Genomic DNA, 25,729 nt, shown 5'->3' with positions numbered 1-25,729 from the left:
ACAGTAACGGGAAGATTCCATAATCCCCCACCCCTCTAACGCATCAACAGGAGGTGGTCATTCTGGCCTTGGAGATGACAACATTGGAACGCCAGAAAGACTTCATCCCATCGATTTTGTACACCAGCAGGATGATGAGTCCAGTCACCCACACATACCGCTTATGCAGCAATTGGAGCACATCTCTTAAAACCCTTTTGTCCATCAAACAGGAATTCAAAGAAAACGTAATGGTTTTCAAAAGGGAAGAACTTATAATAACTGAATACATTAGGGAGTAAAATGTAACAATAAAGTATTGTAATTTAAGGCAAATTATTAGAATCCATTGTTGAGGACATTTGCAAACGTAAACCACAATCCATCGGACTCAACATGGTTTTACAAAAGATAAACTATGATTGAAGTGTTTTCTTGAGTTATTTAAAGATGTGACAAACAAGGTGGATAGTGGGAATCCTGGAGATGGAATATATCTGGTCTTCGTGAAGGCATCGGATAGGTCGCTTCTCCAAAGAGTGAGTGGTAAGATCAGACAACATCAGTTTAGGAGTAATTTATTAGCTTGGATGGAGGATTTTTTAACTAACAAAATGCAGTCTGATGAATTAAGTGTATCATTTTATATTGGAAAATGCAATTTGTTGGGTGCCATAGATTTCATTTCTCATGCCTCAACCATTTGGGATCGATATCATTACTCGGTTGACGGGATAGAAAATGCAATAGCTACATTTTCAGATGGCACTAACATTGGTGGGAAATTACTTCGGAATGATGATGCAAGAGATTTAAAAAAACTATATGTACAGATTGGGAGAATGGGCAAACATTTGGCAATGAAAATTAAAGTGGATAAATATGGGGTTATTCAAGTTGGCCAGCCTAATAAAAAGGCAAATTATTATCGAAATGGAGAGAAACTTCAAAGTGCTTAAGTGCAGAGGGATCTGGGTGCCTGCTTGCATATCACAGAAAACTTGCTTGCGGGTACTTCAAATACTGAGAAATGCAAGTATAACTTCATCGTTTATTTGTAAAAGGATAGAGTAGAAAGGTAGGGTGTGTTGCTGTAGCTATGCAAGGCATTAGTGAGGCTGCAACTGGAGTACAGTTTGGGTGTCCTGCAGAATGAGATATTTCCATTGGACGCAATTCAGAAGAGCTTCATTAGAATGATGCCATATTTGAAGTGTTTGTCTTATGAAGAGAAATTGAGCAGTTCAGGCCTATACTCTCGATTTTATAAGAACGATAGGAGAGCTCATTGAGGTCTGTAAGATGCGAAATATAATTGAAAGTGTAGATGTGGTTTGGATATTTTTTTCATCAGCCGCAATCTCCAACAAGAGACTAGAGTTTGACGATCGAGAGATAGCAGGGATGTGGAACAGAGGCCGCGATGACATCAGCCATGATTGTATTCCATGGCGGAGCAGATTCGAGAGGTTGGATTCCTGACTGATTCTCTTCGTTCATATTCAGCTTTTCCACTGTTACACAGTAATGGGAGAGGACTGTGTATCAAACAGGAAGCAGGCACTCCGGATAAATCAGTCTAAATCAGTTTGAGAGAACGTCACCAGTGGAGTCACACAGTGACCAGTGTTGGGTCCTCCACTATTTACAATCTATATCAATGATCAGGAGGGTGGAACAGATATACAGATACTGAGTTTGGTCATGTTGCTGTGATAAGCAAGAGATTAAATTATCAAGAGAGGTAAAGGCAATGGATAATAATTTGGAAGGTGCAATATAACATGATATAACCTGTCATTTCATTTACAGGAATAATGGAAGGCAGTATGTTACTGAAATGGAGAGGGATTACAGGGATTAATGATACTGTGTACTGGGGGGTTCACTCAGACCCGTTCAGATGTGGGAGGTTTTGCTCCATCCCTGATCGTCTGCTCCTTGATGCTCCAAGTGACCCCATTGCTCTCCGTACACATGGACTGTTTTGAAGTGTTTGGTTGGTGATGGGGATGCTGTTTGCAAACATGTATTAAGGGGATGGCCTTTATCCAAGATACATTCATTCATTTCTACATGGAGACCCGAAGACGATGGGAATGCTGTCTGCTTGTGAATGAAGGAACTGTGGCTGCTGTGAGGACAGAGGTATTCACCAACATAGTGTACTGCGCATGGACACACGGTAACATTAACAGAGAGAGAGCTCCTTCAGTTCCTCTACCTCTCCCCATTGACATGGGTACTCTGCAGATGTCATGTACACCATCGGGAATCCCATTATACTGGATACACCCGACAGCTCCCTGCTGTGGGGGAAACGATGTATTTACCTCATCCACCATATATATCCTCCATCACCGAATGGTTACATTGATGGCAACATCCTGGGAGATGATGGCTCTGTCACCCAGTCCTGTTTGGAAAGTTCCAGAACATAGAAGCTGAATGAAACTGTGACCCGAACAGCCACTGGCAGCACCGTCCTTTCCCCTGGGGTGAAGCTGCAGGACGTGTTAAAGGAGGTGACACTGCTCTGTGACCAGCTCCTTGTTCAATAAGTGTCCCCTCACACTCTGCTCCTGGATTAAGTGTAGTTTGCGAGGCTGTTAATGAAAAACTCGGGTGGGTCCAACAGATCCCTTTCCACACATACACTAACTCTGTGTTTTCAGAGTTTCCCCACTCTGTAACCTTTGCTCCATTTGTTGCTCATGTTACTGACCCAGATGCTGTAACTACAGTCCCCAGGCTCCACCCAAAGATGGGTCAGCAAATCCTCATGTCTCCCTGAATGTCTTAGGCAGCTCACAGCACAACCTCCAGCAAACCACCCCCAACCCCTCCACTAAACCTTTAATAAGAGTCAGTCAGAAACTCCTCATCTCTAAGTGTTGTGGACCAGACTAGATCCCTGCAAACTATTTTAAGAAGGTCGCTTAGACCCAAACCTTTCCTTATTTTAAAAATAGATGTGAAGTTTGCGTTCCAGATATGTTGTGACTGGTCAAACCATATTAAGCAAAATATAATCGATTCAAATGCTTTAGTCAAAATACAGTTAAAGAAAAGAACATTTTGAAATAGCTTATATGTTTCAACACTTACACAAACAATAGATACCGTACCTTCTTGGTATACACCGCTTGGCACAAAGATATATTCAAATACAGATCCTTACATGCAGTTTTCCGATCGAAGAGATATCAACATCAACAGAGATCTCAGAGAGAAAAGCAGCTGGGGATCATGTATTGAAACTTCCAACCCTTTCCGGGATCCCCAACAGCTTCTGAATGCTGCAGCTAAAAGCAAACCGAGTAAAACCTGGTCTGGGAGAGCTGGTCGCTGCCCTTTCATTGTTACCAATGTTTTAATAAAACCTGAAGGCTTTCTCAATTGTTTACTTAAACTGTTTTCTGACAGCAGTTCTGCACCTCTGTCTTTATAACCTCTCTTCAAAAAAAATCCCAATAGAAAATAACCTTTTTATAGTGATAGTGTACTCACAACTGCACCTTTAATAAAATGATCCATCTATATACAAAAAGGGATTCATTTTAGACCTCCTAATCTTCCTCTATGAGTAGACTGGCGGGAATGGCTGATTACCTTTCACTGAAAGACTGAAGTGACTGGGCTTGTATACCGTTGAGTTTAGAAGACTAAGAGGGGATTTGATTGAGACATATAAGATTATGAAAGGATTGGACACTCTGGCAGCAGGAAACATGTTTCTGCTGATGGGTGAGTGCTGAACCAGAGGACACAGCTTACAAATACGAGGTAGACCATTCAGGACAGAGATGAGGAGAAACTTCTTCATCCAGAGAGTGGTGGCTGTGTGGAATGCTCTGCCCCAGCGGGCAGTGGAGGCCCAGTCTCTGGATTCATTTAAGAAAGAGTTGGATAGAGCTCTCAAAGATAGTGGAGTCAAGGGTTATGGAGATAAGGCAGGAAGAGGATACCGATTAGGAATGATCAGCCATGATCATATTGAATGGTGGTGCAGGCTCGAAGGGCAGAATGGCCTACTCCTGCACCTATTGACTATTGTCTACTGACTGCCATACACATATGTTACATTGACTCTGAGCATACAAATGTTCACAACGAGATTCGATTTCAGTCATTTTACTCCTGCCACAGAATGCCTTTGTCTTTCTTCACTCAAGTTTCCACAACGTGTCAAAACTTAGGTTTTCTAACTCTGTCACATGTATAATTTCATATTTAATGGCGGAAATGATAAGCTCAGTCGACACAGACTGGTATTTTTCTCCCAAAACTTCTCCAAAAACTTTATGGGTTCACGATCAGTGAAAACGATTTGTCTCAGATACGTTATTTGTAATTTAAATGCTGAAATGTTGTAACACCAACACCAAGCTCAAGGCCTCCTTCCCCAATGTGGAATAAATCTGTTGATGTTTCCACTGGACACTCCAGTCACACGTTACATAATGGAGCACTTCTCATCTCTCCAATAGTCCTTCTGAATGAAGTAGCTCCTCATGTCTCAGCAGAAAAGAATTACATGCTTCTGTACCTCTTAATGCTCTAACCCCTTTACCTGCTACTCCTGGCCTATGCCAATAAACCTTACTCTCACAGGGATATGTTTTAAGAAGATCTCACACAATCTTCTCAATCCCTCACAGAAACCAAACTTTGATTTCTGAACTCAATGATCATCATCAGCCATTTCAGCTTCTAACCTTCCCATTGTTACTCTCTGCTCTTCCAATGAGTTCTCATGACTGCAGGAAGTAAATTGTTGAACTTCTCGAAAATAAGAATCTCTCTAAGGGTCATAGGTTTGCTATGTTTTCATACCCTTCCCCACCTTTCAAAATTTGTTTGATCCTTTCAAACACAACGTGCGTTTAACCAGGCATGCTATTTTAGATTCATGAAACACTGTGTCAGCTTCTGGCACAAGCTCATATGCACTTCAAATGGCTTTCTTTACCTCCTCATACTCAGCAGATACCTCCTCTGATAGGGATGCAAATGCCTATCAGCTTTGCTTGAATCAAATAACTCCACATGTTCTCTGGCAACTGCATTTGTTTAGCGACTTTCTGAAATGATATTAAAAAGGCTCCCTCCATCATTCTCATCAAATTTAGATAATACCTGGATGTATTTAAACAGATCCCCATCAGACCTTTGGCTATATAGGGTTGCTCATCCTCCTTATCCAGCCGACTGTCTGCCTTCATCTTCACCTTCTATGTCAACTTTCCTCTCTAATTACTACATTTTGAAGTTGAAACTCTCTGCTTTTCTTCTCTCTTTTTCTCTCTTTCGTCTTCATTTCCTTTTCTTTTATTTCTACTTTTCATCACAATTCAAACTGTTTCAATTCCTTTTAATGTTCAAGGTGCCTCATTTGAAATTGAATTCTAGCCATTTCCAAAGACTCTGATGGCGGTTCCACCAAATGTAAATGCCGAGCTATAGCTGTAATTATCTCTCATTTTCGCACAGACAAACACAACCCCAACTCCAGCTTGTCTGTCAATTCCTACAGCTTCCCTTCATTACCTTTTGTAAAACCTTATTTCTTCCACACCCAGAGAACTCTTAGTGACTGAAATTGTCTTTATATTCAACACACTGTTTAAACCAACCGAATTCTACATCCAGAACCAAAGACACTAACAAGTACCATACGGGACATTTTAACCCAATAGCCTCCCAGTGCATACTCTCCAGTGTTTGCATGAGCTTATTCTGGATTCTCTCATTTCCTCCCACAATCCAAAAGTGTGCATGTCAGTTGAATTGGCCATGCTAAATTGTTTGTAGTTTTCAGGGATGTGTGGGTTAGGTGCCTTAGTCGGGGTAGATGTGTAAAAATAGGGTAGAGGAATGGGTCTGGGTAGGTTACTCCTCAGAGGGTCGGTGTGGACCTGTTGGGTCGAATGACCTGTTTGCACACTGTAGGGATTGTAATTCTAAACCCAATTTGGTATTATCGATTTAGAACCAGACAAGAGTCCCCAGTTTGCAATAGACCAACCAGACTGCATCAAACTAGTTTAAGGAGGTCGTTTGGATGCGAACCTTTTCTTATTTTAAAGGTAGATGTGAAGTGGGTGTTCCAGATGTGATGGTACTCGTCAAACCACTCACCATAAAGCAAAACACAATGTATTTAAACACTCTGATCAAAGTCCATACACAATGAAGAGGAATTGAGACTAACCTAACTATTGGAAACCTTAAGAGAATAATGGATACAGTACCTTCTACAAATGAACTGTTCCAATATACTACAATCACCTAAACACACCCCTTGGCAAAAAGGAACATTCAAAAATGCATTCTTGCATACAGTTCTCCAATCCAGGAGGAAAGAGCATCAAGTGAGCTTCCAGAGAGAATAGCAGCTAGGGATAATTTACTAAAACTTACACCCGTTCTGGGACCCCAAGCACCTGGTGATTGTTATTGCTACAATGAAAAGAAACCTAGAAAGCCTAGTTTATGCGAGCTGGCCATTGTTACTACTATTTATTGAAAACCCTAAAATCCCCGTAAGTTATTTACTTGAGCCGTTTTCAGTAGGAAGTTTGGCCTTTAAGACCTCTTACTAAAAATAAGGAGAAAATAATCTTTATTTAAAAAGTGACAGCATTGTCAGGCAATTTAGATGCCTGGTCCTTTACTCAGTGGTCTTCCTCGTGTTACTGATCACAAGGCCACCTGAAAGGGACAGCCACAGGTACACACCAAGTTACAATGATGTGTCTCATAACTTCTGAAACACGCCTGTCCATGGCCATCACATGGGAGATACTGGGAAGTGAACAACAGCCTGACACACGCCATTTCATTATTTCTGAGCTACACAATGCCAGCACTCGATACACGAGGGAGAGAAAACCCAAGGCCAGGGAAACATACAAAGGGACGGAGAGATTCACATTAAAGACAGAAACAGGCAGTTACGTAACTGAAATGATGTTGTGTAAATATGGGGAAAAAGACAGGGCAGTGGGACTAACTGCAGAAGTGAGATCTTCGTGCGTAAAATTACAAGAATTAGAACATTAAATACAGGCATTGTCAGATCAGCTGAATGGTTTGTTACATCAAATTCTGAATCTGCTTCACAGAACACCACAAACAAACATAAACTGGGACAAGATGACAGCCCAGCATGGAGAGCTGTGCACACCATGCTAGTGTGTTGCTCAGTGAACTGCACTATCTGCAGAGCATTGAAAACTTTCCTAACAGATGCAAACTATACTCGCATCAGGTTACTGCCTATAATTGGAAGGTTTGCTCTCTCTGTGTGTTCATCAGAGACTGACAGAGTGTGCGCGATAGGCGTGGTTGAAAGCGAAACTCATTGTTTGAGAAGGAACGCACATGGAGAAAACAATTTTAAATAAGAACAGCTGGCAGGCTTTTTGTTTATCAATAGAGAGAACGAGGGAAGTTTCATGGACAGATGAGGTAAAGTATTTGAGAATGTTAAAATAAAGGCATTGCCAGACACAACAGCAATATACATCCGCGTGCACACGAATGACAGATGGATGGGAGTTTGGTGTGAGTTTGAATCAGATTTGCTTCGGCAGGTTTGAAGCCGGGAGCGTCAGCAGCAGATTATTGGATTCATTAAGCCTGTACTTCATAGCTCAAGGTTCAAACAGCAGAAGCAATAAACCAATTAGATATATTCTGGAGTCGTGAGTATTTCAAGTTAGAAATGTCAGGGAATGGTGTCAAGAATCAGCTCATTGTCAAAGGGATCTCCCACAGTTGTGACTTGTCTGCTTCAACTGCAGATATTGGCCAGGGATGGGAAGGAAACAGGGGAAGGAAGTGGAGTTTGTAACCAGAACAGTAGACAGTGACCTCCATGCTCTTAACAGTAAAGGCAATGATACGATGCATTATGATTCTCCCCTGAAACTGAATAGTTCAACATAGAGATCCGTGAGTAACACAGCCAGAGCAGAGAGCGAGACAGCAATTGAATGCCTTCATTGATGCAGTTAGCAGTGGTCTGTAGAATAAATATCTAGATTGAGAGTTTGGATTGGATTGGAACAATAATAGTGGCAGGAAGTGTAGACGATATGGAAAAACAATAATACAGTCATAACTGGTTTATAATAAAACAAAATCTGGATAGTGACACTCACCAGGAACCCCAACGATAGCCAGGAAGGGATAATAAAAGGATTGAATAATGAGAAGAGCGAAATAGATCCGCAATGATAATGACATCCAATCAAATGCAGAAAGATACCAAACATAATCGGATAAGCTCCTGTCTATTGTTGGAATATTCCTGTCTAATGTTCTCAGATTCTGATCCATTGTTGGAATATTTCAGTCTAATGTTCTCAGATTCTTAGCCATTGTTGGAACATTCCGGTCTCATGTTCTCAAATTCTGATCTCTCCTCCCTTCTCTCTGGATCTGCTGATCCCTGTCAGTGCTGTCGGTGATGCTCCGCTCATGTTATGGGTTGACACATTGAACGCAGCCTATTTATCAATAAAAGATGGAAACCCTCCACTGGGATAATTAGAATCCATGGAGATTGGCATTAATCGCAGTCACTGAACAAATAGACTCAGTTAACCAGTTCAATACATCACGTTGCATTTCCTGGATGCAATGGATGAGGGTTGCTGAGGGATGGACCATAATTCTTTCAATATTTTATATCTTTTTTTCCTTGTATCTGAGAGTATTAACAGAACACTGCAGGGGTCTATGTATATTCCATTCTGTTTATGAAAGGAGGCAGTTATAAAATAACATATCGGCTGCATAATAAAGGTGGTGGGGGGGTGGGGGGGGGGGGTGGGCAAGATTCTAGATACCTGAACACAAAGTATGGTGCTTATTGACCAGTGTGAGGCTACTCCTGGTTTTAATGCCCTGTTATCAAACCCTTTCATAATCTTGAGATAGAGCATTGGGACTGCTGCTCAGGAACAGGCCGAAGAAATTCTCTTCCAATGGGGCTCATACAGAGGAGAAGAGAAGACCATTCAGCCCATATTAGCCTGTTGCTACTTGAAAAGGTGGAAAGCTGGTATATTGGCACATTTTGTCAACAGAATCATTCAGAACCATGAGATGTGTTGCTGCAGCTGCATAAAGTGTAACTGAAAGGGCACCTGCAGTATATTGTGTTGTCTGTGTTTCTGCATCTGAGTAAGGATGGACCTCCATCAGATACAGTATAATGGCTGCTCGTAATCCACGGGTTGTTGTGTCTCGGATCTGTTACACAGGGACAGGAGGAGGCCGTGGTGCCTCTCGAGTGTGTTTAGAAGAACTGGAGGAGGCCATTAAGCCTCTTGAGTCTATTACAGAGGGACAGGAGGAGCCTAGTCAGACTTTTGAGCCCGTTATAGAGGGGCAGGAAGTGTTGATTTAACTTTCAAGTCTGTTACGCATAAATATTAGTTTTAAATTAGTTGTGGAATAGGAAATACCTGATGTCAACATTAAAGTTCTAACTTTGAACAGGGCCAATTTTGAAAGTGTTAGGCGAGCCCTGTGAAAGGCTGATTGGAATACCCTATTCACAGGTAAAGGGATGGTTGGAAAATGCAAGGCCATCAAAACTTGGTTTCAGAGAGTCCAGAGCCAACGTGTTCCTGTTAGTGAGATGGGCAAGGCTGGTGGGTGCAGGGAGTGCTGGATGGATAGATATATTAATGTGATGGTCAAGGTAAGGAAGGAGGCGTATGTCCGGTAAACAGAGCTGAGATTTAGTGAATCCCGAGAGGAGTATAAGGGCAATAAGTGTATAGTCAACAGGGAATTCGGTCCAGAAAAATGTGGTTATGAGATGGCTTTAGAAATAGGGTTAACGAGGCATTGAAGAAATTCTACAAATCCTTTAATGGTAAAAGATTAACTAGGGGGAGAACTGGGCCCCTTGAAGATCAGTAAGACTACCGATGTGTGGAACCACCCGAGATTGGAGGGATATGAAACAAAAATTTCTCCTCAGTATTTAATGAGGAGGAGGTGACAAGATTGAGAAAATGAATAAATATACAGTGAAACATTGAAAGGTGTCTATATTACAAGGAGGTGTTTGATATTTTAAAACACATAAAGGTGAACTAATCCCTGGGACCTGATCAGTTGTATCCCAAATGTTTGTGAGAAGCTAGGAAAGAAATTGGTCAGCGTTTTGCTGATATATTTGTATCATTGATTTCCACAGGTGAGATGTCAAAAGACTGGATGGCAGCTAACATAGTGTCATTATTTAAGAAAGTAAGGAAAAAAAACAGGTAACCATAGATCGCTGAGCCTGCCGTCAATGGTGACTAAATTGTTGGAGGGGATTTTGTTGGAAAGGATGTAAATGCATTTGAAAAGACAAGGACTGAAGAGGGCTTTATACATTGGAGATCACGTCTCACTGACTCGGTGTAATCTTTTGAGGAAGTGATGAAGATGATTGATGAAGACAGGACAGTGGATGTTATCTTTATGGAATTCAGTAAGATTACCAAAATGTTCTACATAGTAGACTGGTTAGCAAGGTTAGACTTCCTCGGATCCAGGGAGACCTCGCCATTTAGATCCGAAATTTTCTTGAATATTGGAGACAGGGCGTGACAGTGGATATTTGTTCATTAAACTTGGAGACCTGTGACCAGTGGCATGCCGCAAAGATCAATAGTGTGTCCACTGCCTTTTGTCACTTATACAAATCATTTACATTTGAGTATATGAAGTATTGTCAGTAAGTTTTTAGATAATTCCAAATTTGGTGGTGTAGTCTACAGTGAAGAATGATCTCTCAAACGATAATGGGACCTTTTTTAGGTGAACCGAGGAGTGGCAGATAGAGTATATTTTAGTTACATATGAGGTGTTGCATTTTGGCAAGACAAATTAAGGTAAGACTTACAGGTAGTGCCCTGTCGAAAGCTGCCAGTGAAGGAGAACTCCATTGAAATTATCGAATCCCTACAGTGAGGAAACAGGATTTTCTGCCCATCGAGGCCACACTGAACCTCTAAACAGTATCCCACTGGACAAACACCTGCCCTATCCCTCTGAGCCTGCATTTCCCATGGCTAATCCAACTACCCTACACATCCCTGGGTACGGTGCGCAATTTAGCATGGCCAATCTACCCTTATCTGTATATCTTTATACAGTTGGAGTAAAACATAGCACCCGGAGGAAATTCACACAGACACGGGGAGAATGTACAAACTCCACACAGGCAGTCATTCAAGGATGGAATTAAACCCAGGTCACTGCCCTGTGAGGCAGCAAAGCTAGACTCGTGGTGCAGGTTCTCTGTTCCTTGAAAATGCTGTCACAGGTAGACAGCGCAGTGAAGAAGGCACTTGGTGATCTTCCCTTTATTGGTGCGTGCTTTGAGTCGAAGCAGTTGAATGACATGTTAAATCTGTACAGGACATTGGTTTGGCCACTTTTGTAATATTGCCTTTAATTCTGGTCTCTCTACTGTCGGAAAGATGTTGTCAAACTTGAAAAGGTGCAGAAAAGATTTAAAAGAATGTTGCAGGTGTTGGAGGGTTAGAGTTACAGGGAGAGTTTTAATAGGCTGGGGCTATTTTCATGTGTTAAGGCTGGGGCTGGGGGGATCCTTAAATGGGTTTATAAAATCATGAGGGGCATAGATAAGGTAAACAGTAAATGTCTTCCCAGGATAGACGAGTCCAAAATTAGAAGACAAAGGTTTAAGGTGAGAGGAGAAAGATTTAAAAAGGGACATGAGGGACAACATTTTCACACAGAGACCGCTGTGTGTATGGATTGAACAGACAAAAGAGGTGGTGGGGGCAGGTACAGTTACACCATTTAAAAGGTATTTGGATGGATACATGCATGGGAAGTTTTTAGAGAGAGATGGGCCACCAGCTGGCAAGGGGGACGAGATTAATTTAGGATATTTGGCGGTATGGATGTCCAGACCGAACGATCTTTTTGCGTGCTGTACATCTCTGAGAGTCTATTGACACTTCAGTGTATAACACGGGAACAGGAGGAGGCTATTCAGCATCTGAATTTTGCCAATCGGCTTGTTTGGTCAATCACAGAGAGTCAAATACAAAAATACATCATTCAGATGTTGATGGTGCTTTACAGAAACAGGAGAAAGGCCTTTAGTCAAGAAAAAGCTGTAAAGAATGTGAGAGGCCATTCAGTCCCTCACCTCCATTCCACAGGAGCAGCAGGTGAACACAGAGCTATTGGAGCCTGTTACTCAGGAGCAGGAGGAGGACATGTATTTTCACAAACTTGGGATCAGGAGGGAATCATTCAACTGTTTGAAACTGGGACACAGGGACAGGAGACAGTCACTCAACTGTTTGAGACAGGGACACAGGAATAGGAGGAAATCATTCAACTGCTGAAAACTGGGGCACAGGGCAATCTGGAGGCTAGTGAGGCCCCAGGATCCTGTTACGCAGGAACAGGAGGAGTTGATTCACTCCCCACCAGTGTGGGACACTGGGAGAGAAGGGGCGTTTGCTTGGAACAAAGAGAAATATATGAGAAGTTGCATCAGTGGCCCATTCAATCCTGCCCCACCATTCACTAATACCAAGGCTGATCTGATGGTGATTCCCTCATTCCATTTTACAGAGCATCCCCTCTCTGCAGCCTCTGCTCCATTTGTTGGTCACGTTTTAGACCCAGATGCTGTAACAACAGTTACCATGACTCATCCAGAGGGTCGGGTCTAACTGGATGAGTCAGGATTTGAAGAGTCCAATCACAAGAATTAAAACAAAAATAAAGGCATAGCCGGATGTTTAGTTCTCTCACATTCGCAATCTAACTCACATAACCATTACATATTCAGGATGGATCACTGTGTAGATCCGGCTGGTGTATTGCTGAATGCAACCCAGCTATGTGCAGAGTGAAACTCTGTGCAGCCCACACCAATGCTGGATCTATAATCCTGGGCTAAATGTCCAGTGTGGGGGAGCTGTGCAGTCCGCACTGGATCATTCATATATAAACCCAGATTGTTGCATTGTTCGGTAACACTGTGTTAGATCGCAGCTCAGTGTGGGGAAACTTGCAACCAATGTTGGAACTGACAGGATGTGCAGCTCCCATCCATTTACAGCTCCATATCTCCACTGTGCCTTGATAAGGGATGCTGCGAATGTGAAAGTCACTGCGAGGAAGAGATGTAAATGGAAAAAATTTAAATACCAATAGTTCTGATTAAGGCGCGTATCACTCTAGTATTTAAAGATGAAATAACTGAGATAATATCCAACGAGATTTTGTAAATGATGCAAACAATAAGAGGGGTTGGTAACGTTATAGTGGTTGCACTATAAGCCTTCAAATAATCAATGGGAATTCGAAGAAGAAATATGCAGGAAGACTGGCGAGACTTGCAGGAGCAATAGGGTTGTCATAATAGGTGATTTTAATTATCCTAACATAGACTGGAACTTCCAGAGGGTTAAGAACTTAGGTGGAACGTAATTTGTTAAGTGTGTTCAGGAAAGCTTCCACAAGCAGCATGTACAGGTTCCTACTCAGGAAGGGACAAACTTGACCTACTGTTGGGAAACAGGGCAGGATAGGTGACGGAGGTAAAGTCGGGGAGCATTTTGGGAAAAGTGACCAGAGATGTATTAATGTTAAAATAGGTATGGTAGGGAAAAGAATTGGCCCACAGATTCAAGTTCTAAACTGGGGCAAGGCGAATTTTGTTGAAATTAGACAGGGGATTGCAGGGCTTGATTGGAGGAGTGTGTTTCTAGATAAAAGGATCCAGGGCAAGTGGGAGGGCTTCAAAAGTGAGATAGCTCGAGTTCAAGGTCTGCATGTTCCTGTGAGGGTGAAGGGAAAGTGAGGCTGGAAGAGAGAACCCTGGATGACAAGAAATATTGAGTCTCTCACCAGAAAGAAAGGAGGCGTCACTCAAGTACAGGCAGCTGGTTCCAAGGGAATGTCTGGAGGTACACAGGGGTTACAGTAGTTTACAGAAGAAGGAAATCAGCAGGGCTAAAATGGGGTATGAGATAGCCTTGGCTGAGCAGATTAAGATGAATCCAAATTCAGTATAGTAAATAAAAAGAACAACTAGACAGAGATAGGACGCCTTAAAATCCAAAATGGGCATGCATGTGTAAAACCTCAAGAGATGGGTGAGGTCCTCAATTTCCCCTCTGTGTTTATCATGAAGAAAGACATGAAGACCTGTGACCTTTGGGAGGTTAGTTGCGATATCTTGGTAGAGTCAATATCACAGTAGAGGTGTTGTTGGACATATTACAATGCATAAAGTCAGATAAATCTCTTGGTCCTAACCAGATATATTTAAGAGCACTGCACAAGGCGAGAGACGGTAGTTCAGGGGCAAGGTCTCGGAAGACTGGGCAGTAGCAAATGTAGTGCCCTTATTCAGAAGGGCTGCAAAGAAAAGCCTGGGAAAGATAGACCAATAAGCTTCACATCTGTTTCGGAAACCACTAGAGAAGGCTCGGAGATATAAGATATGGATGCATTTGGGAAGACAGAGCTTGATTTCGAGCAGTCAGCATAGCTTTGTGCGTGGCAGATCATGCCTGACAAAGTTTGATAGAGATTTCTGAGGAAGTGACTTGAAAGGTTGATGAGGAAAGATGGTGGACATAGTCTATATGGATTTCAGTAAGGCCTTTGATAAGCTTCCACATGGTAGGCCGCTCTAGAAGGTTAGATCACATGGTCTCCAATGTAAACATGGCAAATTGGCGACACAATTGGCTTAATGTTCTGAAACAAATGGCTATGGTGGAGGTAAGCTTCTAGCATGTGTTCAGAAGACATTTCCCATGTGGATGGACTCTCCTTTCAACATATTTTATCTGATTTATAAATTCATGCCACAGTCAGCAAGCTTTCCACAGACCAATCAAAAACATGGACTTATTTTATGGTTATCGATATCCAATCACAATTAGTCATTCTGGTTATTTCACTTGTCTCACCTTTTTGTATTCAGCCAAAGACAGCTTCCAAACACTTGTCTCATTATAAAATACAATTTCTAGCAGAGAACATTTTTGTATCAAGTACACCTTTTTCCTTGTCATTAAAATTTCTCTTGCCTTTTTTCTGCTTCTGATTCTGTGTGTAGCAGTTACACAGTCTCCCACTCAGTTGGTTGGATGGTTGGTTTGTGATGCAGAGGGAGGCCACCAGCGCAGGTTCAATTCCCCACAATTCCCCAGAGGTTATCATGAAGGGGATCCTCTCTCAACCTTACCCTATCACCCGTGTGATGACCTTCAATGTAAACCACCACGAGTGGTCTCTCTAATGAGAGTTATTTAGGAGTCGAATCTATCCATATTAGCATTTTAATTTTTAGCAAAATTTTTTATTGAAAAAGATAATTTTTATTATTATATTAAACCAACAACAAAACAACTCAAAGAACTGAACAAAATTACACCCATGTGCATGTATATACAAAATAAGTTAAAGTCTCTAAACGGACAGAAGAAAAACAAAAATAAACAATAAATAATAAATAATAACAAAGTGATAGCTCTCGTTCTTCGAGAGCATCAACTGATACACATTCATATGTTCATAGTTCCTAAGATGTGATTCATTCACCAATATCGTCATGGCTATATAAAAGACCTTTTTAGAGTGGCAAATACGCCTGCATCGCGGTAATCCAGAAAGGGTTGCCATATCTTACATAAATCTCTGCTTTTCGGTGCACCATACTAATGAGAACGTCCAAAGGGATATTCTCCATGACGAGCTTACAACGACCCAATAGACCCAATAGGGTTTTCAGACATCCAACACAACAGAATATTCTTTCTAGTACATGAAGTATGGGGGAGATACTAAACGAGTATTGTGCATCAGTATTTACTGTGGAAAATGATATGGAATATATAAATTGTAGTGAAATAGTTGGTGACACCTTGCAAAATGTCGATATTACAGACGAGGAAGTGCTGGATGTCTTGAAGTGGGTAAATGTGGATAAATCACCAGGACCTGATTAGGTGGCCCCAGAACTCTGTGGGAAGCTAGAGAAGTGATTGCTGGGCGTCTTGCTGAGATATTTGTAATATGGATAGTTACTGGTGAGGTGCCGGAAGACTGGAGGTTCGCTAACGCTGTGCTATTGTATAAGAAGGGTGTTAAGGACAAGCCAGGGAACTATAGACCAGTGAGCCTGACGTTGGTGATGGGCAAGTTGTTGGAGGGAATCGTGAGGGCCAGGATGTGCTTGTATTTAGAAAGGCAAGGACTGATTAGGGATAGTCAACATGGCTTTGTGCGTGAGAAATCATGTCTCACAAACTTGATTTAGTTTCTTGAGGAAGTAACAAAGAGGATTGAGGAGGGCAGAGGGGTAGATGTGATCTATATGGACTTCAGTAAGGGTTTTGATGAGGTTCCCCATGGGAGACTGAATGGCATGGTTAGATCTCATGGAATACATGGAGAACTAGCCATTTGGATACAGGACTGGCTCAAAGGTAGAAAACATAGGGTGATGGTGAAGGGTTGTTTTTCAGACTGGACGCCTGTGCCAAGTTCAGTGCCACAAGGATCGGTGCAGAATTCACCACATTTTGTCATTGACATAAATGATATGGATACAAGCATAAGAGGTACAATTAGTAGGTTTGCAGATGACGCCAAAATTGGACGTGTAGTGGAGAGCGGAGAGGGTCACCTCAGATTGACCAAATGGCCAATGGGCTGAGAAGTGGCAGATGAAGTTTGATTCAGATGAAAGCGAGGTGCTGCGTTTTGAGAAAGAAAATCTTAGCAGGACATTTACACTTAATGGTAAGGTCGCAGGGAGTGTTGCTGAACAGAGACCTTGGAGTGCGGGTTCAAAGCTCCTTGAAAGAGGAGTTGCAGGTAGATAGGATAGTGATGAAGGCGTTTCCTTTATTGGTCAGAGTATAGAGTACAGGAGTTGTAAGATCATGTTGCGGCTGTACAGAACATTAGTGCGGCCAGTGTTGGAATAGTGCGTGCAATTCTGGTCCCCTTCCTATCGGAAAGATGTTGTAAAACTTGAAAGGGTTCAGAAAAGATTTCAAGGATGTTGCCAGCGTTGGAGGATTTGAGCGAAAGGGAGAGGCTGAACAGACTGGGGCTGTTTTTCCTGGAGCGTCGGAGGCTGAGTGCTAACATTATAGAGTTTTACAAAGTTATGAGGGGCATGGATAGGGTAAATAGGTAAAGTCTTTTCCCAGGGGTCGGGGCGTCAAAACGAGAGGGTATAAATTTAGGGTGAGAGGGGAAAGATATAATAGAGAACTACAGGGCAACTATTTCATACAGAGAATGGTAAGTGTATGGAATGAACTACCAGGTAATGTCGAGGAGGCTGATACAAGTGTAACATTTAAGACGCATTTGGATGGGTAAATGAATAAGAAGGGTTTGGAGGGATATGGGCCGGGTGCTGGCAGGTGGGTTTAGTTTGGTTTGGGATATCTGGCCGGCATAGACGGGTTGGACCAAAGGGTCTGTTTCCATGCTTTACATCTCTATGACTCTATGACTCTATGACTTATATTAATCTCTGTTTTTTTGCTGCACCATGCTGGTATGAAAGTCCAAAGGGATATTCTCCATGATGAGGTTACAAAGTCCCAACAGATCCGGGGAGTTTTCAGACATACAACACAACATAATATTTTCCCTAGCCCAGAAAGTAAGGATATATTTTTTCCCCATGTGCATCTGTGTAAGATACTCTGGGCAGGTCCAGGAAAAGAGAAACCAGGTCCATCTCCAATTCGGTCCCCTCGACCCACTCTCTCACACCTAACGCAGTGCTCCAATATATACGAAGCATGCAGCAGGACCACATGCAATGAGTAAGAGTGCCTGTAGTCATTCTGCATTTAGGACACGCTGAAGATAATCCCACTTGGAATTTTGAGGGAAAATCTGGGGTCAGATAGATCCTGTGAAGAATTTTCAACTGCATGGAATGGTCCTATTTCAGACCAAAATCCTTACAGCATTTTCACAAATATCCTCCCATGTCTCCGAAGACATCTAAACCCCCAAGTCTCTCGCACAAACGTCACGAAGCTGCACAGTCTTGTCTGAGCGGACACTATCCAACTAATGATAAAGGGTAATGACAGAGAGTGTATTCTTAGCAGTAAGAACCCACTTCTCTATGTCGGATCTATAAGTGTCTGTTCAAAGTAATTTTTTAATCAAATCTCTAATTTTGAAAAAAACAGAAGGCGTCTGTATTAGGTAGCCCATACCCAAGCAAGGTATCCCCCTCGCTGCCCACAGTTTATACCTGGAATCCATTATCCCAGGTTGACGACCTGGTATACCAATTATAGGGGTTAAGAAACATGGTGTTGGCTGTATTGCCCTCAATCTGACGGATTGTCCTTCATGCTTTAACAGTATTGATCATCATTAGTTTCTGAGAATACTCCATAAACGTTGTCAATTTATCTATGAACGACAGACTAAAAGGGTTCACTTTGTCTGAGAGTGCTCAATGTCTCGCCATATTGACGCCAATACCACAGCGGCCCAGGCACTCAAATACGTTGAAAAAAACTTAATTGATTGCTATTAATCAGGGTGATCAACTCCCCACAATCTTTGGGGCAGTTGCAATTTTGTTAGCTTGATAAACAATCGCTTATGGTGCCAAATAAAAGAGCTAAACCAGCCATTTTTTCAAAAAAAAACTTTGATTAGATTACTTACAGTGTGGAAACAGGCCCTTCTGCCCAACAAGTCCACATCGACCCGCCGAAGCACAACCCACCCACACCCATTCCCCTACATTTACCCCTTCACCTTACACTACGGGCAATTTAGCGTGGCCAATTCACCTAACGTGCACATTTTTCTACTGTGGGAGGAAACAGGAGCACCCAGAGAAAACCCACGCAGACAGGGGGAGAATGTGCAAACTCCACGCAGCCAGTCGCCTGAGGTGGGAAGTGAACCGGGTCACTGGCAGTATGAGGCAGCAGTGCTAACCACTGTGCCACAGTGCAACCCACATGCCTCATCTGTCTGGGAAACATCAAAAAAAGCATTCACACGGGGTGTAGGAAATGAGGAAGGACATTCATATTAATAACAGCTATCCGACCTAGCCAGGACTTTGGAAATGCCTCCCATCTTTGAAGGTCTTGTTTAATTTTGTCCAACAAATGGACATAGTTCACGTTACATAAATGATCAAAGACAGATGTAATGAATATACTGAAATAGGGAAACCACCCCCGTGACCATTTAAAAGGAAACCAGGATTTAGCCTCAGTATCAGGTATTTCCCTAAGATCTCCCATAGGCATGGCCTCCAACTTTGTAAAATTAATCTTATCGCCCGGAAAGGCAACAAGCGAATTAATGCATTGCATCACATGACCTACCGAAATTGCAGGATTTGATAAAAAAAACATAACACCCTCATCTGCATACAATGTCATCTTTCGTGACTTATATCTCACCTTTGGGGCAGATATGTTGACATCCCTACAGATGGCCTCCGCCAGTGGCTCAATCCCCAACGTAAACAACAATGGTGAAAGGTGTCAACCTTGTTGGCTGTCTGGAGAAATATTACTATTACTGGTTGGCACACCATTAGTGAGAACTGCAGCCAGAGGATCACGGTAAGTGACCCTCACCCACTTGATAAAATCTTTGCGTAGACCAAACCGTTCTAATGTACAGAAGAGATCCGGCCACTGAACCCAATCAAATGCCTTCTCTCATCTAAAGAGATCAATAATCCCTGGGCAGATTGTTGTTGACACTCTTGGATCATATTGAGTAAATTCTTAACATTGTAGGAAGATCTGCCGCCCTTTTTAAAGCCTGTTTAGTCATCTTTGGTAATGGAAGGCAGCAAAGTTTCTAGCCGTAATGCATGGGTTTCAGACGGGATTTTGAGACCAACATTTAAAAGTGAGATTGGCGTGTAAGAAGCACAATCCTCTGGGGTCTTCATTTCTTCAGCATCAGAGAGATATGAGCCTCTCTAAAGAATGGAGGGAGGGATTTGTGACTGTGTGACTGACGGAACACGTTAAACATCAGCCCTGACAATAGGTGTATAAATTAATTATAAAACTCACTAGGAAATCTGTCAGGAACGCGCACCTTTACATTCTGAAGCTGTTTCACACCCTCCTGCGCTGACAATGGTGCATAAAGGCACAACACTTATTCAGGGGCTACTCTTGGAAGACCCAGCTTCTTGAAAAATGCTTCCATCTTAATCCATCTATCCTCAAAATGTTCAGGCTGAAATAATTCGGTGAAAATCTCGGACAGGAGGCATTAATCTTTTTGGAATTGAAGGTAAGGATCCCAGTACCCTCCCTAATTGAGGTAATGGCTTAAGAGGGGCGTTCGTTTTCCTGGCATGATAGAATAAATACCTGCCTGGCTTATCACCATGTTCAAACAGCCTTTGTTTTGCAAAAGTAAGTACCTTCCTGGCTGTCTGTGTGAGCGTGGAATTCACTGTAGACCAAAGCATTGTGATCCTCTGCAGCTTAGCCACTGAGGGTCTATCATAGTCTGCACTCTCGGCTGGCCTCAGCTCTGCCTCAAACCAGCGTTCGTGCTCTCCTTTCTGCTGCATCCTAAGGATTAATTAATCCCTCGGCAGAAGCCTTAGCAATTTCCCATCGAATGGATGGCTTACTGGTTAGATCTGAATTTATGGCTAAGAAAGATCTGAATTCATTGCAGTGGGTGGCACGGTGGCACAGTGGTTAGCACTGCTGCCTCACAGCACCAGAGACCCCAGTTCAATTCCTGCCTTAGGTGACAGTTTGTGTGGAGTTTACACATTACCCCTGTGTCTGCGTGGGTTTTCTCCGGGTGCTCCGGTTTCCTCCCATAGTCCAAACATGTGCAGGTTAGGTGAATTGGCCATGCTAAATTGCCTGTAGTGTTAGGTGAAAGGGTAAATGTCAGCGAATGGGTCTGTGTGGTCGGTATGGACTTGTTGGGCCGAAGGGCCTGTTTCTACACTGTAAGTAATCTAATCTAAATACTCAATTAACCAACTAGTCTTAATACGAAAGAGATTGATTCGCTAGTGTCTCGAAGCTGTTATATTGCCCTTAATCTTAATCAATAAGTAAACTGCTTCATGGTCAGAAATGGTAATATTCCTAATTGTGCAGGATGCCACCGAATCTAAGATTGTTGCAGGAATGGGGAAGATATCAAACCTCGTGTGGCATTTATGCCGGTTAAAGAAGAAAATAAAACCCCTACATGTGATGTGGATCTGCCTCCAGATATCCACCAGCTCTGTTTCTGCACACAAATCCACTAATTGCTTACATTATAACGAGGGTATTGGGGCACCTTAGGACATTCTGTCCACCGTGGGGTCTATAAGACAGTTGAAATCTTCTACAATAATGTGCCACGATGCAAGATAACTGAATTTGGAAAATGCATCTACCAGGATTTTAAGAGGGTGCGCCGGGGGTGGGTGGGGAGGGGGTGCAATAAACATTCAAAATACTGTATTATTTACCATAGTTCAAGGCTTTGGGGATTATGAGCCTCCCGTGAGTATCAAATACAATCTAGTAGGTTAAATGGAAGATTTTTTTTAACTCATTATGGCTTCTCCCCAACTCGTAATATGAAAAGAGGAGAAATAAACCCGATCAAACGCGACCTGCTGGAAAGTCAAATGTTCTTTGTCATCAAGGTGCATCTCCTGCAATAGGACAACATCCACCCTCTCTTTTTAAGACTAGAAAGTAAATTTTTCCTCTTTTCTGGTTAATGGCTCCCCTTAATGCTCCAGGTAAACCATTTAAGCACATCATTACCCAGAACACACTGTAGCAACATTTGAACTTGAGAGACGAAGAACTCGAATTACTGATCATTAATAAACAAAGTCTCATAGAGCTTAAAAACTACACAAACTAAAACTACTACAACTGCCAAATCTCAAATCTTTCCAAAACTAAGCATTTTAACTAAATGGCTGGGATGGAGTGGGTGAGGGAACCACTTTGCCCGTGCTGTGATGCAGAGCCCAACAAAGCAGACCTTCCAGATTGCTACCATCTTGAATTTCCCCTTATCATTTTATCGATATTATCATTTCATTTTGCATTTTATTCCTGGATGTGCTGGAGCAGTGTGATTTTTTTTACCACTGTCAGCATTTCCCCAACACTGCACATTCCTGCCATTCCCCGATAATCCTTGACTCCGTTATTCTTTATGAACATTCTGTCTGTGCCTCAAACATATTCAATACCTCTGCCTCCAAAGCTCTGCAGGGAAGAGATTTCCAAATACTCTCACCATTGAGAAAACAAAAAATAACTTCATCTGTGTATGAGATTATTTTTGTCTCCTTACCTGAGAAAGGATATAATCAAATTGGAAGCAGTTCATAGATATTTCACTTCATGTATTCCAGGGATGAGGGTCTTATATTATGAAGGCTTTCACAGGTTACTCTTGGAATGAGAGGTGATCTTATTGAAACATACAAAACCTAGAGGAGAGCGATCAGATAGATACCCACTGGGTGTTTGTATAGTAAAACTTCTTGTTGTTTTTATAGAATCTCGACATTGTGGAAGCAGGGCATTCCGTCCATCAAGTCCACTTGACCCTCGTAATAGTATTACCCCACCCCGCCCCCCGGACCTGCCCCCCCCCCCACTCTATCCATGTAACCCTGCATTTCCCATGACTAACCTATCTAACCAACACATCCCTGGGCGCTATAGGCAATTTAGCATAGCCAATCCGCTGTAAGCTGGATACCTTTGGACAGTGGGAGGAAACTGGAACACTGGGAGGAAACCCACACAGTCATGGGGAGAATGTTCAAAATCCACATCGAGGGTTGCCCGAGGTTGGAATTGAACACAGCAACTTGGTGATGTGAGGTAGCAGTGCTAACCACAGATCCACCATGCACATCCGTTAGTTCTATTAGTTACTTGTGGCTGACTAAAGAAATCTTCCTGACTTGTTCCTGTCACTGAACCCGACTCAGTCTGAGAACTTTATCATCGGCCATATCACCAACCTGGTTACATTTCAAATTATGTGTCAGCAGTGAAGGAATGGGACGAGAAAAGGAAACAGTGACACCTTCCAACCTTCGTCAGAGCAGGAATTAGGAGAAATACACAAAGTAGGATTTCAGTCAAGTGGGAATTCTCTTACCCAGAAGTTTGGGATGGCTGGATCTTTAAATTAAATCTAATCTGGCTTTGTCTGATTTTCCATGGACAGGTGAATCAGGGATAATGGTGCATGGAAAGAAACGTGCAGCTGGGATCACAATGAGATGAGCCATGACCTTATTTATTCGTGGAGTAGTGTCAAAGGGCCGAATGGCCCACTTGTGTCCCTCAGCCCTATGTTCTGATGTTCCATTCAGCCCTCAGACATGCTAAACAGCGGCCGATCGAGGCCACTCCGATGGTTAGGTGGAGTTTTGGAAATGTACTTGGAAAATCCAGACTGGATCAGGAAGTGGCCACCACCCCCACCCCCAATCCCTGTTTCCAGGCTTCCCCTCTTTGTAACTTCTGCTCCAGATGTGGGTCATGTTGCAGACCCAGATACGCTGGGAATACAGCTACATACCCCACCTAGGGTTAAAACAACAAATCCTCTGTTCTCCCTGAATGCAATATTGTACAACACAATTTCCAGCAAAATAACCCGTTCCTTTCCAAAAGCATAACATGTGAAATTAATAAATAGGAACAGGAGTAGGTCAATCTGCCCCTAAAGCTAACCCTATCATTTAATAAGAACATGGCTGATCTACTCCAGGGCTCAACTCCATTCTCCTGGCGACTCCTTGTATCCCTCCACACCTCTCTGGGTTAGGAAATTCCAGACATTCACTACCTTCGGAGAGAAGACATTACTCTTCATCTCAGATTGAAATCGATGTTCCTTATTCGTTATCTATATCCTCGAGTTCGACACTTTGCCAAACAATGGAAACAACTTCTCAACATCTACCTTCTCCAACCCCTTCTGTGTCTTGTCTGTTTCAGCAGTATCACTCCTCATTCATTTAAACCCCAATGAATTATCGCCTCACCATCTTAGAGATTCTCAATAACACAACCCTTTCATCCCAGGAAACCCCCTAATGTACCAACCGAGTTCCTTGCTGCATCATCGAGCTGACTTTATGTTTCAGACACAGGAAGACTCCAATGCCTTTACTGTTCCTTTTCTGGAAGTCCTCTCCATTAAGTAACTGCCGGCCTTTTGATTCTCAGTGTCATCCTCAAACTCGGATGTATATTGTACTCAGCTCCCTCCTTCAGGCTGTCAGCTTAGATTGCAAATAACTGATGCCATCAGACTGATATTTGTGGTACTCCAACAGATACACCTTTATCATAAAGATCCATTAATCCTGACTCCCCTTCCTTCATCCACATCTCCTTCGCCCCCCCTCCTTCTCCACCCTCTCCTTCCCCATCTCCTTCCCACTTCCTTCCCCCCATCTCCTTCCCCCATCTCCTTCCCCCTATCTCCTTCTCCCTTATCTCCTTCCCACTTCCTTCCTCCCATCTCATTCCCCCCTATCTCCTGCCCCCTTCCTTCCCCCCATCTCGTTCCCCCTTCCTTCACCCCTCTGCTTCCCCTATCACCTTCCCCCTTCCTTCTCACGATCTCCTTCCCCTTTCCTTCCCTCTATTTCCTTCCCCCATCTCCTTCTGCCCATCTCCTTCCCCCTTCCTTCCCCTTTCTCCTTCCCCCTTCCTTCCCCCATCTCCTTCCCCCTTTTTCAATTAAACAAATGACTATGGATACTGGAAATAAAAATACAAAAAGCTTTATAGAAGGTTCACTGAAACTGGAAGTTTAGCTCTGCATTCACTCCAGAAAATTCTGCAACGTCTTTAGCCATTTCTTCAGCAATTTTTGTTTGTTGAACAATTTCCAACGACATAATGTCAAAGATGCCCAAACATCCTGTCCATCATGGAGAGCCGTACACGGGGAACTGAACAGCAACACATGGTGACAAGTTCCATGACTCTGAAACTGCATAAGTCTGGCATCACTGATACTGCAGAGCTCTGATTCATGGTCAAGGGAAAAAAAAACAGAAGGAAACACATTCATTTTAAATACAGAAGATTGCATTACTGAAAGGAAAAGATTCAGATTAGTACCTTAAATGGATATAGTTTATGTAATAAATTGGAGGCATCACACAAGGAAAATCTTCCAGCAGAATGAGAATATGAAAATGGAAGTATTTCCGCATCAGAAACCAGAGTAGGTCACTGAGTACAGGGCTGATGGGTGAATGGGTCTCGGTGTGAACTGGGGCCAGTCAGTAGTATTGAATTGTAGATATTGCAGCTAAAACTGGGTTATCATCTGATGCTGTAGATTTCAATGACAATCTGTAACTTTTTCCCCCGGATAGTCCATCCGTCTACCATTTCCATCAAGCCGATCCGTGGGTCAGTGACGAGTGTAGGTGAACATGGTCGGGTCGGAATCACGTGCACCTAAAGCTGATGACAATCCATTAAAGCTACCGCACTTGACTGGTTACACTATGAACAGCAGGACTAACATCTGATACAGACAGAGAGATGAGCCCAAGACTAACAAATCAGATCTAAGCTCTGTCGTCCTGTCAAATCCATGGATAAAAGTCGATGAACCATTAAACAACTTACTAGAGGAGAGGACTCCACAAATATCC

This window comes from Chiloscyllium punctatum, chromosome 23 (assembly GCF_047496795.1).
Source record: "Chiloscyllium punctatum isolate Juve2018m chromosome 23, sChiPun1.3, whole genome shotgun sequence".
NCBI classification, from domain to species: Eukaryota; Metazoa; Chordata; class Chondrichthyes; order Orectolobiformes; family Hemiscylliidae; genus Chiloscyllium; species Chiloscyllium punctatum.
The sequence above is the reverse complement of the archived record's forward strand: the minus strand, read 5'-3'. Positions refer to the sequence as shown.